Source organism: Schistocerca serialis, chromosome 7 (genome assembly GCF_023864345.2).
Source record: "Schistocerca serialis cubense isolate TAMUIC-IGC-003099 chromosome 7, iqSchSeri2.2, whole genome shotgun sequence".
Classification (NCBI taxonomy): Eukaryota; Metazoa; Arthropoda; class Insecta; order Orthoptera; family Acrididae; genus Schistocerca; species Schistocerca serialis.
This window is the reverse complement of record NC_064644.1, coordinates 169,385,316-169,402,322: the sequence shown is the minus strand read 5'-3', so window position 1 is coordinate 169,402,322 and position 17,007 is coordinate 169,385,316.

Below are 17,007 nucleotides of genomic sequence, written 5' to 3'. Positions count from 1 at the left end.
CGTGGGTGGTGATGAATTTGGGTGTGCTTCTACGTAGTCGGTAAAGGGAAATGTGGAGTTTGGAGGTTCACAATTCAGAAGAGCTGTAAAGTAATTCGCTAATATGTGATAGTCGTCTTTATCATTGTAAACTAGCTTCCCTTTGGAGCTTTGAAGTGTTGGCTTGGAGGATTGTACCTGGTGAGATTAGCCTTAAAACTTCTATAGGAGTTTCGTGTATTTGTCTTCTGTAAGTCGTGTTCAATATGTGCCAACTGCATTTTCTCAAATGTACGCTTCACTCCCCGTATGATCTTTGCAGCGTATTTTCTACACTACTGGCCATTAAAATTGCTACACCACGAAGACGAATTGCTACAGACGCGAAATTTAACGCGACAGAAGATGCTGAATGTACGAAAGTTAGCAAGAGTGCGGTGTGTCAATTACTTTCAGCTCACTTGACGTTGACGCCGGTGGTGACACCTACAACGTGCTGACACGAGAAAAGTTTCCAACCGATTTCTCATACACAAACAGCAGTTCACCACCGTTGTTTGGTAAAACTTTGTTGTCATGCCTCGTGTGAGGAGGATAAATGCGCACCATCACGTTTCCGACTTTGATAAAGGTCGGATAGTAGCCTATCGCGATTGCGGTTTATCGTATCGCGACATCGCTGCTCGCGTCGGTCGAGATGCAATGACTGTTAGCAGAATATGGAATCGGTGGGTTCAGGTGGGTAATAGTGAACGCCGTGCTGGATCCCAATGGCCTCGTATCACTAGCAGTCGAGATGACAGGCATCTTATCCACATGGCTGTAACGGAACGTGCAGCCACGTCTCGCTCCCTGAGTCAACAGAGGGGGACGCTTGCAAGACAACAACCATCTGCACAAACAGTTCGGCGACGTTTGCAGCAGCATGGAATATCAGCTCCGAGACCATGGCTGCGGTTACCCTTGACGCTGCATCACAGACAGGAGTGCCTGCGATGGTGTACTGGGTGCACGAATTGCAAAACGTCATTTGTCGGATGAATCCAGATTCTGTTTACAGCATCATGATGGTCCCATCCGTGTTTGGCGACATCGAGGTGAACGCACATTGGAAGCATGTAATCGTCATCGCCATACTGGCGTATCACCCGGCGTGATGGTATGTGGTGCCATTGGTTACACGTCTCGGTCACCTCTTTTCGCATTGACTGCACTTTGAACAGTGGAAGTTACATTTCAAATGTGTTACGACCCGTGGCTCTACCCTTCATTCGATCCCTGCGAAACCCTACATTTCAGCAGGATAATGCACGTCCTGTACGGGCCTTTCTGGATACAGAAAATGTTCGGCTGCTGCCCTGGCCAGCATATTCTCCAGATCTCTCACTAATTGAAAACGTCTGGTCAATGGTGGCCGAGCAACTGGCTCGTCACCTTACCCAGTCACTACTCTTGATGAACTGTGGTATCGTGTTGAAGGTGCATGGGCAGCTGTACCTGTACACGCCATCCAAGCTCTGTTTGACTCAATGCCCAGGCGTATCAAGGCCTTTATTACGGCCAGAGGTGGTTGTTCTGGATACTGATTTCTCAGGATCTATGCACTGAAATTGCGTGAAAATGTAATCATATGTCAGTTCTAGTATAATATATTTGTCCAATGAATACCCGTTTATCATCTGCATTTCTTCTTGGTGTATCAGTTTTAATGTCCTCCAGGAAGTTAGTTTTGTTAGCTTCAGTCCTCTTGTCATTCCATCTCTGCCACACATGCTGTCTTTGCTTCACTGCTGCCTCACAATCACTGTTCAACCAAGCATGCTTCTTCAGTTTCAGAAGCGGAACAGTTTCCTTTGCTGTTCTGACTAGGCCTTGTTGCAATTCTTCCCAGCTCTCTGGATCTAAGGATTCATGTTTACGAGTAAATTCTCGATTAGACATCAGCTTTTCCGCGTCAAATCTATCTTCTTTGCCTGTGTTTCTGGAATTTCTTGGATTAGCTTGATTTTTAATCTTTGAAAGACATTGATCTGAATCCAGATTGGCATTCTTCAGAACTTTAACATTCTGGATCTCTCGTTGTGCTTTTCGCGTGATGACAACGTGATCAATTTCATATTCTCCAAGATTCGGAATTGGGCATGACCAAGTTTTCTGTTTTCTTGGCAAGTGTTTGAATGCTATTGATTTCTTGACTAGGTTAAAAGCTTTACACAATTTAACGAGTCTTCTTTTCTTTATTATTATTATTATTATTTTATTTATTTATTTTTTTCCCTTAGAGTTTAACTTGGTGTGTTGGTTGTAAATTGTCAGGTAGAGGTCACGAGGAACGGAAACTGTGTGTAGGTCGCCCCATTGCCAAGGTTTTGGAAAGGTTATAGTTTAAGGATTCGTGGTTGCACCTGGAGGCAAGCTGATAGAGAGAGCAGAATAGCTGTCGTCCCACATGCAGGATAGCGGTACGACACATAAAAGATATACTTCCACAGATGTGCGAAACCATGTCCACGTCGTTGATAACATCTGTACCGTTCACCTTCAGTGAAAATGAATACAATTTGTTGTTCACATAAAGTCACCTGCTCCAGCAGCAGTTACTCAGCTGATGCGAGCAAACTTGTTCTGGGAGCATTTTGCCGACAACTAGCGGTAATCAGACTAAAACAAAATAAAACTGAAGCCGTCGGGATACTACATTACATGTCTTCAGAAAAAGGACCAGTAGGGAGTTCCGTGTCGGCGTTTGTGAAAACACGTTTTCAATTTTGTTTTCGCATAATCTTAGTGCGCGGTTATAAATACGCTGCACGTCCGTCAGTACCAAGTCTGCTACTCGCTAAGATTAACAAAATTTAAAAAGTCGTTATTGATTTATGGATTCAGCTAACATCTGAGATATTTTATTGATGAGTTCATCCACAGGCTATTTATAACAGCTGGTAACTGCTTCTTTGTAATACATAAACTGATGTGTTAAGCGTACGCATAAATACACTCCTGGAAATGGAAAAAAGAACACATTGACACCGGTGTGTCAGACCCACCATACTTGCTCCGGACACTGCGAGAGGGCAGTACAAGCAATGATCACACGCACGGCACAGCGGACACACCAGGAACCGCGGTGTTGGCCGTCGAATGGCGCTAGCTGCGCAGCATTTGTGCACCGCCGCCGTCAGTGTCAGCCAGTTTGCCGTGGCATACGGAGCTCCATCGCAGTCTTTAACACTGGTAGCATGCCGCGACAGCGTGGACGTGAACCGTATGTGCAGTTGACGGACTTTGAGCGAGGGCGTATAGTGGGCATGCGGGAGGCCGGGTGGACGTACCGCCGAATTGCTCAACACGTGGGGCGTGAGGTCTCCACAGTACATCGATGTTGTCGCCAGTGGTCGGCGGAAGGTGCACGTGCCCGTCGACCTGGGACCGGACCGCAGCGACGCACGGATGCACGCCAAGACCGTAGGATCCTACGCAGTGCCGTAGGGGACCGCACCGCCACTTCCCAGCAAATTAGGGACACTGTTGCTCCTGGGGTATAGGCGAGGACCAATCGCAACCGTCTCCATGAAGCTGGGCTACGGTCTCGCACACCGTTAGGCCGTCTTCCGCTCACGCCCCAACATCGTGCAGCCCGCCTCCAGTGGTGTCGCGACAGGCGTGAATGGAGGGACGAATGGAGACGTGTCGTCTTCAGCGATGAGAGTCGCTTCTGCCTTGGTGCCAATGATGGTCGTATGCGTGTTTGGCGCCGTGCAGGTGAGCGCCACAATCAGGACTGCATACGACCGAGGCACACAGGGCCAACACCCGGCATCATGGTGTGGGGAGCGATCTCCTACACTGGCCGTACACCACTGGTGATCGTCGAGGGGACACTGAATAGTGCACGGTACATCCAAACCGTCATCGAACCCATCGTTCTACCATTCCTAGACCGGCAAGGGAACTTGCTGTTCCAACAGGACAATGCACGTCCGCATGTATCCCGTGCCACCCAACGTGCTCTAGAAGGTGTAAGTCAACTACCCTGGCCAGCAAGATCTCCGGATCTGTCCCCCATTGAGCATGTTTGGGACTGGTTGAAGCGTCGTCTCACGCGGTCTGCACGTCCAGCACGAACGCTGGTCCAACTGAGGCGCCAGGTGGAAATGGCATGGCAAGCCGTTCCACAGGACTACATCCAGCATCTCTACGATCGTCTCCATGGGAGAATAGCAGCCTGCATTGCTGCGAAAGGTGGATATACACTGTACTAGTGCCGACATTGTGCATGCTCTGTTGCCTGTGTCTATGTGCCTGTGGTTCTGTCAGTGTGATCATGTGATGTATCTGACCCCAGGAATGTGTCAATAAAGTTTCCCCTTCCTGGGACAATGAATTCACGGTGTTCTTATTTCAATTTCCAGGAGTGTAGTTCCGCAAGGTTTAAACGTTTTAAGGAGGTGATAGTTCAGTGCTGTTGCAGTTTGCTTGTGAAAACACGTTACATATCGTTGAAATGTAGTAACGAAAAGAAAAAAGTATTGTGAATATTCGTCATATTACCCGCAACCCTTCAGACATTTGAATGTAACGAGGACATGAAAAAAGGTTCAAATGGCTCTGAGCACTATGGGACTTAACTTCGGAGGTCATAAGTCGCCTAGAATTTAGAACTACTTAAACCTAACTAACCTAAGGACAACATACACATCCATGCCCGAAGCAGGATTTGAACCTACGACCGTAGCGGTCGCGCGGTTTCAGACTGTAGCGCCTAGAGCCGCTCGCCCACTTCGGCCGGCGAGGACATGAAACTTGCGGATTTGATGACTGGTGATAGCGTGTGATATCAGTCAGATAAGACTGTAAGGTGCAAAATCTGTGTTTTGTGGCGAATGTTGTTTATAAGACACAGTGAAATGTATGAACATTATTGCTGTACTTCGCATGCTGCTCGTCATTTCCTGTCCTCTACCACTCAAGAACAGAGCCAGAAAAACGTGAACGACGATGTACCTCAGTGCGCACACTACTCCGTCTTACCTCTTCTCACGTTAAACAAACAGTGGAAGAAGCGAAGTCGTCCCACCAAACGTATCCATCACTCATTATTTAAATTTCCCCACGAGCCAGTCTTCATGGTAGAAAACCGCACAATCGGCTGCAGCGTGAAATATTCACTCTACAAATAGTTTTCCACTTTTATTTACTTACCATGTGGTTTTATTAATACACAAAAGTATCTACAACCAAATGAAAAAGTCCAGATGTGAAACCAGTCAAAAGCACGCTGGAGTCAGTTTAGAGTCCTCAGATCACCGTCAAATGCTCGCAGTGGGAAACTGTTAAAAATGTTTACTATTGTTTATTCCTCCACTCCGCAGTCGCGGGCACCAGATGAACGGGAACCTCACTTCCTCTAGGCGTAAACGTTGCTGCTTTCACCCTTCCTAATGCAGTTCAGCTTCGACCAGATTTTGCCCTGCAGTATGACCCCCTCGACCTTCTTTGTTGGATCTTAAGCTAGGTGAGAGTTGCTGGGTGGATGTTCATTCCAGGCCACATCGAAAATACTGATAATTTCTGAATCTACCTAAAGTTGTTTACGTGATTTCAGACAAGTTTTTGGTAAATCTTGCAGGACATCGCACAAGTGAGACTTCTTACGAGATCTGATCTCATTGGACTAGTTAATCTTTACTGCTTCCCTCCTTAGATCTTGTATAACAGTATTAGCTAGGACTGAATGAGGGTAGATTTAAACGTCCCAAACTCTTATAGCTTCATTAAGCTGCACATCAATGTTCGTTGTATGGGTGCTATTTTCTCACACAAGAGCGCAGAATTCAGCAGTGTGACGCAGAAGAGTAAGACCAGCAGTGCGTATTTTACTGATGTCAGCATCCTAACTGCTTCCAGCACTCTTGCGAAGTAGACTCACTCTTGAGTCAAGCTTCTTAATAAACTTGAGGCACTGTTGTTTGAATGTCAGGGGCCGATCCAGAGTGCTTCCTAGGTATATTAGGTTGCAGTTATATGCCATTTCGATTCCGTCTAAGGTAACGTATAACTTCCTCTGAGCATCTCTGTTATTTAGATTGAACGTAGGAACCTGTTTTATCTGGGTTACGAAAAAATCTCTCAATTTCTGGAAGTAATCACTAAATTTCGTCAGATTTCCTGTCAGCAAATTCTGACAGTGCATGAGATCTTCACTGTGGAAAACCGGTTGATTTACAGCTCGCTTAATTATTATTATTATTATTTTTAGCCAACACTGAGGGACCCAAACAGCTCTGTAATTTCTGTCGAGCGCTGGACGCATGGGGCCATTGGGATCCTGCATGGCGTTGAGTTTGGCCATGCTGAAACCACTGATTTCATTTGAAGACATGCGCGAAAAAAAACTGGCTTACGCACAGTGTTTAGAAATGGAGAAAAAGAGGGTTGTGTAAATGAGACTGCAAAAAATACATCGAACTATTTTATTGTTATTTTTAACGCAAATCCATACAGTATGGTTAAGATGGCTCTAAGCACTATGGGACTTAACATCTGAGGTCATCAGTCCCCTAGACTTAGATCTACTTAAACCTAACTAACTTAAGAACATCACACACATCCATACCCGAGGCAGGATTCGAACCTGCGACCGTAGCAGCAGCGCGGTTCCGGACGGAAGTGCCTAGAACCGCTCGGTGACAGCCGCCGGCCATACAGTATGGACCATTTATTGTTTCTGACCTGTCATATCCTTTATATTGGAACGTAACATGAAAAATAATCATTAATACAGACGAATAATAATACTTGAAGATTTGTTTTGCACCTTATCAAACGCCCACAGCCAAAAACTATCAATAACTGTAGTAAAAAGTGCCGTAAAACGGAAAATTCGTGATAACGCTCACATGTGGCTCAGGTACATCGAGCCAGTGACTACTATCGTAGTCTGATGACTCAAAACAATGCATCCATTGATGAAAGTATTGACCGCAGCAGAATTATGAGTTTATGAAAATTCTGAGTCCGTTCTCAGATTTTCATAGGCAGCACTCGCCTCTTTAACGTGGGAGTTCAGTTTCACTTCTAGTTCTTTCATTTCTGACCGTTTTTCACATGAAATTTACATCTTAAGGTGATAACAAACTCAACAGTTGCCACTACGTGGTTATTGTATTGGAAAACTGATAAAATATTTCGCAGTACATGCCATAGCTAAGGGGTTCCTTGTTGCTGTATTCGCTTATCTTGATAAAGTCTGTACATCTTGCTAATGTTTAGATCAGCACACAGATGAGTCATGCTGGGATTCTTTCTCCTGGAGTAGTGATTTGATTGTGTAGGGAAACTATTTAGCCCACGAAAAATCTTGGTTCTCCTTGCTGCATTTATTTGAGCGACTGCTACGTCCCCGTCCCCCCCCCCCCCCCCCCCTCCATCCCGCTTATCCGCGTTAAATAAAATATGTCATGTTACACATAAATTTATCGTTGTGAATGTACGTCTAGGGTTTTGTTGCCTAATGAAACACAGAAACTAACTTCAGGAGTTAAAATTTTTGTTTTCTTTTTCACACGGGATAGGCGTCCATTACTCATACCGAAGATTGCTATATAATCTTTCTCATAAATCTTGTAACCTCCCCACAAATTTTTTTAAAAGAAAATATGACGATACTAATTAGAAATGCTGATGGACATGGCTCTATGCGTAACCTGCCCACAATGAAATGTACTGACAATGGCAACAAAAATGTGAAATTCGCAATCTGACTCAAATATAAATCCTTCAAAAATTAAAGTCCATTCAGTGACAAGAAAATTCAATTAAACCGAAATATCGGTCTTTGGCCCTGTGTAAAACAATCAGAATTAAAGTCTTACCTCAGAATAAATGGATGTCACATATCTGCTCTTGTTGTTGCGCACCGCTTGGAGGAACTGCATTGCAAATAATAATATTCTCTTTTTTTGTGATTTTAGTGGAGTTTTTTTTTTAAAAGAAGTGGAATGAAATGGGAAGTGCAACGAAATCTTGAGTTCAATAAAAAATTAAATTTTTGAGAAAATGCTTTTGAAATAAAAAAAAATTATTATTGGGAGACTTGTTCGAGAATAATTACAATAAATAAAATTTTTCATTATCTAATGATTATATTAATTAACAGTATACCTTATTCCTCATCTTGACCAGTGTTGCCGACCGCCTACATCACACAACCGCACTGGGCTGCTACTACTGACCGACCGCTCTGCATGACGACTACAGACTGAGTACTGCTCTCAACTAGACAGAGCTACAGACTCGCAACGACTCACTGACTGCTACTGACACTCGCGCGGTCAAGCGCATACTCTCTGGTCACAGATGCTACAATGCCTCGCCATCGCTGCTATGTTACATACGTGTTTCATAACCCTCCACTGGGGGGGCAAAAATTTGGCAGCGATGGTGAGTCATTTGGACTTGCCAAGCGCGGCAAATTTTTTCTTTAATTAACAAAATTCTACAACTTACAGAGTATTTAAATGTTGTGCACACGCACTAAGTACAAAATATATCAGACAAAGACAAAATGTGAGTACAAAACATAGTAGCAAATCAGAAAAGTATATACAAATTATTTGACAGATAAAGTGCACAGGCACTGAAAAAAATTCTTTAGCATATTCAGAACAAATAAACAGACTGGCAAAAAATATTATGTTGACAAGTGACATAAGTGTACTCGCATTGGAGTTCAGCGAATCGAAAAATGTATAACCTATGAACATAAATGATGTTACCAAAAAATTTTTTCTTTATGTGACAAGAATCAGGATAGGAAAGGGAAGGATTGCATCATGGTTGTAGCACTTTAGATTGCACACAGCTGCTCTGAAAGTCCATATCTTTCCACAGAAGTACAACACCAAGTGACACAACTTGAAGATCTTTTCCCATCAGAATTTATCAGTGTAGCAAAGACACTGAACTGTCGTAGTAATGTTCCATGTTTTCATTTTGGCAGTACATTAGGTACACCAAACAGTGGGACCATAATAACGTCTTCATTGCTCACGGTGGTGGACAGCATGTCGTGTCAACACCACACTCTTACAAGGCACACCAACGTAGAATTAGTGCAAAACCAAAGATAGTGCTCCATGATCACTAGGATAAACAGGACAAATGGACATTGCAGTAATTCAGGGTAGTTAGCTCATAAGGTGAAGGACATTAAGTCACATAATATTGTCAATTACAGTAGTAGTGTGCGGCATTCATAGCCCAGTTATTGAACATTTCTGTACCATGTATGTAGTATTACAGAAAAATGTTCATTAATTGTTTTACATAGAATCAGTAATCTTCTTTTCCTAGTTACAAAGCATTATTAAATAATCGCATTCTTTTCCAGTTACAGAGTATAATTAAGAATCATTAGCCTTTTCCTAATTACAGTTAATTAATCATTTGTCATTAATTAATCATTTGTCTAATTACAGTTAATTAATCATTTGTATAATTACAGTTAATTAATCATTTGTCGTTAATTAATCATTTGTCTAATTACAGTTAATTAATCATTTGTCGTTAATTAATCATTTGTCTAATTACAGTTAATTAATTAATCATTTGTCATTTCAATATAGTAAGAATTATTAGCCTTAATTAATTACAAAGCATTATTAAACAGTACCATAGTTAATTAATTATGTGTCATTCCAATCTATTAAGAATCATTAGTCTTTTCCTAATTACAAAGCATTATGAAACAGTCACATTCATTTCCAACAACAAAGTATCAACATTGGAAACAAGAGCTAATCAATGGCATAATTAATAACAATTCGTGGAGTGACATTAATTATTGGCACTCAGTGGCCAGCAAGTATTGAATAAAATCATCATTCAGTATTATTCAGATTATTACGAAGTCATTATTAAAAATCAGTTAATTACAGTCATAGCATTAATAATCATGGGCATTACAAGTACTCATTACAATAAACAGTGTTCCTCATTCAGTAGTATTCAGATCATTACAAAGGCATTATTAAAATCAGTTAATTACAGTCAAATCATTAGTAATCACAAGCATTATAAGTGGTAACATTACAATAAACAGTGTTCCTCCTTCAGTAGTATTCAGACCATTACAAAGTCATTATTAAAATCAGTTAATTACAGGCAAATCATTAATAATCACAGGCATTATACGTAGTATCATTATAATAGACAGTGGCAGTTATTAGCTAGTGACAAAGCATTATTTTGAATATAGTCTCATTAAGAGGTCATTAGTCAAGTGACATGCTATTCAGAGTTGATCAGTATTATTCAGAATTTTCTCAAACTGGTATCACTATTTGGGACTGTTAATACATTTTATATATTTTTTTTTTTTTTTTTTGTTAGCAATGCATTGCGTTGGGATCGATAATTAATTGCTGAAACATAACACTATTTGTTTTTGACCTATTGCTGCAAATGAGGATAGGTAACGTCATTCGTCATGAGTCAGCTGTAGCAAGCTTATGTAACAAGGCAGTACATGTGATCACATTTATAAGCGATAGACACAAATGGGTAAAAAATAAAAATGCAAGTACTAGAACAGGTATAATAACTAACAGGTTTAGTAAGTATCATGAAAAGCTTCTCCTGGAAAAAATACAAAAACGGATTATTGACCTGAAAGAAGAAACGCACACTATGCTGAAAAGTAGTGAACTTCGAATTAACAGGTAGTGAAATGTGTATAAAAATGTGTTTCATAGCTGTCCTTTCCAAAACTTTCAGTCATCCTACTATGCAATGTAACACCTGCTGTCAAAGCAAACTGCAACAAATACTTAAATAACTACGTAGCATAAATACATTACTTCAACATTATCCTCATCTGTAAAGAAAAAAACTTCATTATCCATATCATCATAACTTCACCATTATCATCACCTGTAAAGAAAAACTTCATTATTCATAATACCATTTCCTTCATCATTATTCATCAGTATTCACTATCATCTGCAAAAAATCACTTCATTACTCATTACATAACTATTCCTTATCTCTAGCATATTTCATCACTAAAACTAAGATGTGTAGTTCTCTCTGACAGCCTGCATCAATCACCTTGTATTCTGAAAGAAAAAATTAGTTAAGACTGCTATTCTGTGATGAGTATAGTATAGTCTTGTTAATGCTTGTTAATCCTGATCCCTTTACTCTTCCTCATAAAGTTATTGCATCTCCTTTCGTTTATTCCGTAGGTGAAATTCCCATTTATGTTAAATTTATTTCTTAGAATCATCATTCCTTTCTGAAATTGATGAACAAAGATTAATGTCCTGCATTTAAATCATATACCCTCTAGATAATGACTGGTTTATGGTAACATAATTAACCCTACAGCATAACATGACAGAAAACGTAATATGTCAAAAACATTGACAGTGTTCAAAAACAAAATTATACACAGAATAATACAATGCAGCAGCAAAAAAAAAAAAAATGTGAAACAGTCACGATGTTGAGATGTCATAAGGCAAAAAAAAAAAAATGTCAAAGTCGACTGGTGTGTGTTATATCTTAACTATTTCATAGTGCATACAAACAAAACTGGAGTACAATCATACACACAAAAAAAGTGGAAAATGTGCACGGTCTGATGTGTAACGACAAGAAAAGCGACCTGCTAACCTTACCTTGCCGGGCACTTGCCAAGAAAAAATACGATAATCATCAGTAATTAGTCACGTGAAATAATTGCATTAGTAAATGGCATCATAGTGTGTTGAATCATACAGTGGTTTCACTCAATAAACGGTTTAATGTTTGAGATATGGTGATTGCCTTTCGATTTTCTGGTTCTCAAAGTTTCGACGTGTACAACATTGGGGTGAGGGATGCTGCGAATCCGATATGGACCTGCGTATAGAAGTTCAAATTTACTGCACTTACCTTTTAATTTACTGGATAAACAGTGTGTACGTACTAGTATCTTCTGTCCAACGTGAAAGTCGCGGCGTGTACAAACCTGCTTTTGCTGTCTTCTCCGGCGCTCTGCGGCACGTTTGATGTTGTTCAGCGCAATGTCAATTATTTCGTGGTGTCTTACTCGACGACTTTTAGGGAAGTTTACTAATTCTTTAAGTTTGTTTGGTGGTTCAACGTTTTTCAGTATAACAGACGGAGATAGCATAGTGGATTCATTTGGAATGGAATTAATTACATCTTGGAATGAGAGTATGTGTGTATCCCAATCAATATGTCTTTTGTGGCAGTTTATTCTACACTGTTTACCAATTTCTTTCATTAACCGTTCACAAGGGTTCGAAGAAGCATGGTACTTGGATATATAAATCGGAGAAATGTTTCTGGCTCGTAACATGCGTGTCCATACGCTACTACGAAATTGAGATCCATTGTCAGAAATTACTCTCATCACATGCCCTACATGAAATAGAAAATGTTTTACAAATGCTTTCAAAACAGTTTTAGCAGTAGCTTTGCGTAATGGAGTGAAAGTAACAAATTTTGAAGTGAGCTCAACAGCGACAAAGATGTAGCAAAAACCTCTGTTAGTTCTCGGAATCGGACCAAAAATGTCTACTGCGGCCATATGTCTTAATTTAACAGGTATAATGGGATATAATGGAGGAATATGTGAAGTGGTGTCTGATTTAGCTTTCTGGCAAATTTTACAAGACGCAAAAACTCGTCGTATACGTTTCTCCATGTTGGTAAAATAACAGTTCTGTCTCAGTATAAGAAAACATTTTCGTGCTCCGTAGTGTGCGTAACTTAAATGAGTGTACCAAATTAATTTGTTAACCAGTTCGTCAGGAATGCATAATAACCAATTGTTGCTGTCAGGATGAGAGCGGCGAAACAGAATGTCATTGCGTACAGTGTAATGGTTTCTAATCGTAACATTATTCTTATCTTGCCAAAGCTGTTTAATTTCTTTCCACACATTGTCTTTATTTTGCTCTTGTGCTATGTCCTGTAATGACGATGAAATAAAATTTTCAAATGCAACTTGCTGAATGTACATGACACTGAAATTTGTTTTGCAGAAGTTGGTTGCTACGTCTTGCTGATTGTTGCCGAGAGAACGCGATAGTGCGTCTGCTATAACATTTTGTGTGCCGGGAATGTGAACTATTGTAAAATTAAATTCCTGTAAATAAAGTTTCCATCTGCTTAATCTGTCGTGAGTGAATTTAGCTGAAAGCAAAAATTGTATTGCTCTGTGGTCTGTGTAGACGGTGGTATGTCTGCCATAAAGAAAGTGCCGAAATCTCGTAAAAGCCCATACAACACATAATGTTTCAAGTTCTGTAACGGAGTAATTTCGTTCAGCAGGTGACAGAATGCGGCTTGCAAATGCGATGTTTTTGATTACAATTGAACCATCTTCTTCAATTTCCTGGAAAATGTGTACGCCTAAGGCGGTGTTGGAACTGTCGGTGGCAATGGAAAAATTTCTAGTAAGATCTGGGTGCGATAATAGTGGTGCATTCAACAAAGCATGTTTCAAATAACATTCTCGTGAACAAAATTCTGCGTGTCAAAAGTAATGTTTGCGTTACTGTAATATGCAATCTGTGCTGTATCTGGTTAAAATCTATCGTACGTGTTATTATTTACTGGAGAATGTTGTGGCATATCCACTATATGAACTGTTCTGTTATTTCTTACTGACGTGTTACGCTCTAGATGACACCTATTGTCTGTTTCATTCATCATAATATGTTGTTGCTGCTCATAAGATCGACTGTTATTAAATGTACGCTGAAAATTGTGCTCATTATTTGTTTTACGTCCGTCCTGATAGTAATTTCTATACGGCGCATTGCGATACGAGTTGAAATGGTGTGTTGTCTGTACGTAGTTATTTCTTTGCTGCCATGCGTTACTATTTGTTGGAGCTGGGACTATACGTGCACGCGGCGAAACATTAAAGTTTGGTTGACCTTGTAGACTTCATTGTTGGTTAGGTATGCTAAGCGGTTGACTTTCATGCTGTTGCGGTGAAAAGGTCTATTGTTACCAAAATGTGGTTTGCTATTGCTGATAATTTTGCACATACTGATGATTACTATTTTGTCTGTAGTTAAAATTACGGCGGTAGTTGTCATTACGGGAGTGCCTACTGAATATTGTCACATTCGGTAAAAGTTTGTCATATCCGGTTTTCATTACATACGTTTCTTAATTCTACAAAGAGCAATAGTTAAAGAGCAGTTTTGATAGATATATAGGATAGTAGAAGAGAAGGCAGTAGTGCAGAAAACTAAAGATGAAACAGCACTACTCCAGCTCGGGGCCCTATGCTCGCTACGGCACATATTCATTAAAGCGTAATGAATCCCCTGAGGTCAATTACGCACTGCAAATAAATTTTAGCTTTTGCGTTGCAAGCAATAGCGGAAAAATTCCAAAAGTAAATAGTTGTATCCATGTTAATTCAAGTTTCCTTATTACGGGCAATGCTGATGAAAATACAAAAATAAATTGTCGCATCTGGTTCAAAGCTAGCTTTTGCATTACAGGTAATAGCGGTGAATGTACAAAGATAAATTGTCGTATACAGTGCAAAGCGTGTACCTGTACGCTGTCACTATTAAGTTCTTTACATTTTCTTACAAATGCAAATTGCTCGAAATCTACGTTCTCGTCACTCGGTTTGATAACACGTTCAGGTTTGTGTGTGAATCTGTTCGTCTGTGTCATTTCGGATTTCAAGTTGCGTAGCTTTTCATATTTGAAGTCGCGTGGCTTTTCGGATTTTACTTCGCGTAGTCTCTGTAAATTATTCACATTATACACGCTGCGTGAGTCTGACACATGTTCATAAAGTGGCGTCTGTTGTGGCATGTTATTAACTGAAATGTTTTTCATCTCTGTTACTTCTTGTTGTAAATTTGATAACTTCCTACGTAACGTGTTGTTAGATGAATCGATTTCATTAATTGTCTGCTGTAAATTTTGAAATTCAGGTGTTTGGATAAATGAAACCGGTGCAGTATCGTCTGATTTATTGTCATTAGTATTTTCGATAGCATCAATACGACTGGCCAATTCATCACATTTTTCAGTCAGTATTTTAACCTGATCATCGGTTTTAGAATCAGACGCATTAATCTGTTTTTGCAACTTGCGCGTAGTTTCGCTCAGTTTTTTAACATCACCTTTGATAACATCACAATCCTGTGTTAGATCTAATTGTTCGAATCTATCTGTCACTGTTTGAATATTTACTGTGTGTGTATCTGTTTTTGATTTAAGGTCAGAAATTTCATCCCGTAATTCCGCGTTCAATTGTTCTATGGTATTAATTTTGTCGGACACTGTAGTAATATTATTGTCTACATACGTCTTCGCTTTCGCGAATATTTTACGTTTGTCCTCTTGTCTCTGTGCAGTGATTGTTTCCATGACTTGTCGTTTTACTTTGTTTTGATCTTGAATAAATCTGGGGAAACGCGTATTACTGTTCTGTATGTGCTGACTAAAGCGCTCGTTAATCTGAGTGTACTGCTGTTCGAATTTCGCGTCTATCTTTGCGTCCATAGTGCGCGAAAGTTCTACCGTCATTGCTTTAAACTCGTCCCGTAATTGTGCAGCTTTTTCAGAGCATTGTTTAGCGACTCCGCTAATTTCGTCTCTGAGTGTTTCTGTTGCGACTGTTTGCATTTCTCTTAATTCTTGCGCAACAGATTTAATTTCTTCGCTATTTTTTTGTGAACACGCCTCAATTTCCGCGCGCAACTGTTCCTTAGTGTCATGACACTGCGCGGCAACAGCTTTAATTTGTTCACTAAGCTGCCTCGAATTGTCGTCAAATTTTTCATTTTGTTGTCTGACCTGTTCACTAAGTTGCTTGAGGTTTTCATTTTGTTGTTTGTTATCTTCCCTAAGTTGTTTGAGATTTTCGTCATTATTGTCAAGTTTCTCATTTAAGTGTTGTTTGAGTTTTTCATTATCTTGTTTGATATCTACACCAAGATCGTTCTTAAACTGCAGCATTATTGTCATAAATTGATCCAAACTTAAAGTAGCTGTTGCATTCTCAGTACTGTTTAATGGTGTACCTGCAGTTGTCGCGCTTTGTGTGACCATTTGGTCATTTTGCAACTTACAAAAAGGATTATCAGTCGGATGTACACTGTCAGACATTATTTCGGAATTAAATGGATCCGTCATATTCTCACTACACTGATCATTTTCATTCGAAAAATTCGTCTGTACATTACTTGGATTTTCTAAATCGGGTGTGTTAAACTCGGCAGCGCTCATTACCATAGAGCATTCTGCGTCATCAATTGTCGTCAAGTTAACAGACGAGACAATTGAGTTCGTTTGTTCATCATTAAGGTGAAAGTCATCTTTAGTGGTTGGAATGCACTGATTGTTAGTGAACGCAGGATTGTCATCATTACGTTGCGTATCACAATTACTATCGGTCACGTTGTTTAAGTCGGTAATTTCATTCACAATACTTCGCGATACACTATTCACAGTCTTTCGCGGCATTTTTACAATAGTCAAAATTTTTCACAAAACAAATGAGCACAATGCAAAAGCAACACACAAATACAACAAAGCAACAAATTGCCGTTGACCTGTAGAGAGAAAGTCACAAGATTAATAAAAGCGTAGCGCCAAATCCTAATTATACTTAAGCAAATAAGAGCAGATATCTGACTGTTGCTCAAAAGACTCTCAACGAAATACGATCCTGGCAGGGTCGCCAAGTGTAACCTCCCCACAAATTTTTTTAAAAGAAAATATGACGATACTAATTAGAAATGCTGATGGACATGGCTCTATGCGTAACCTGCCCACAATGAAATGTACTGACAATGGCAACAAAAATGTGAAATTCGCAATCTGACTCAAATATAAATCCTTCAAAAATTAAAGTCCATTCAGTGACAAGAAAATTCAATTAAACCGAAATATCGGTCTTTGGCCCTGTGTAAAACAATCAGAATTAAAGTCTTACCTCAGAATAAATGGATGTCACATATCTGCTCTTGTTGT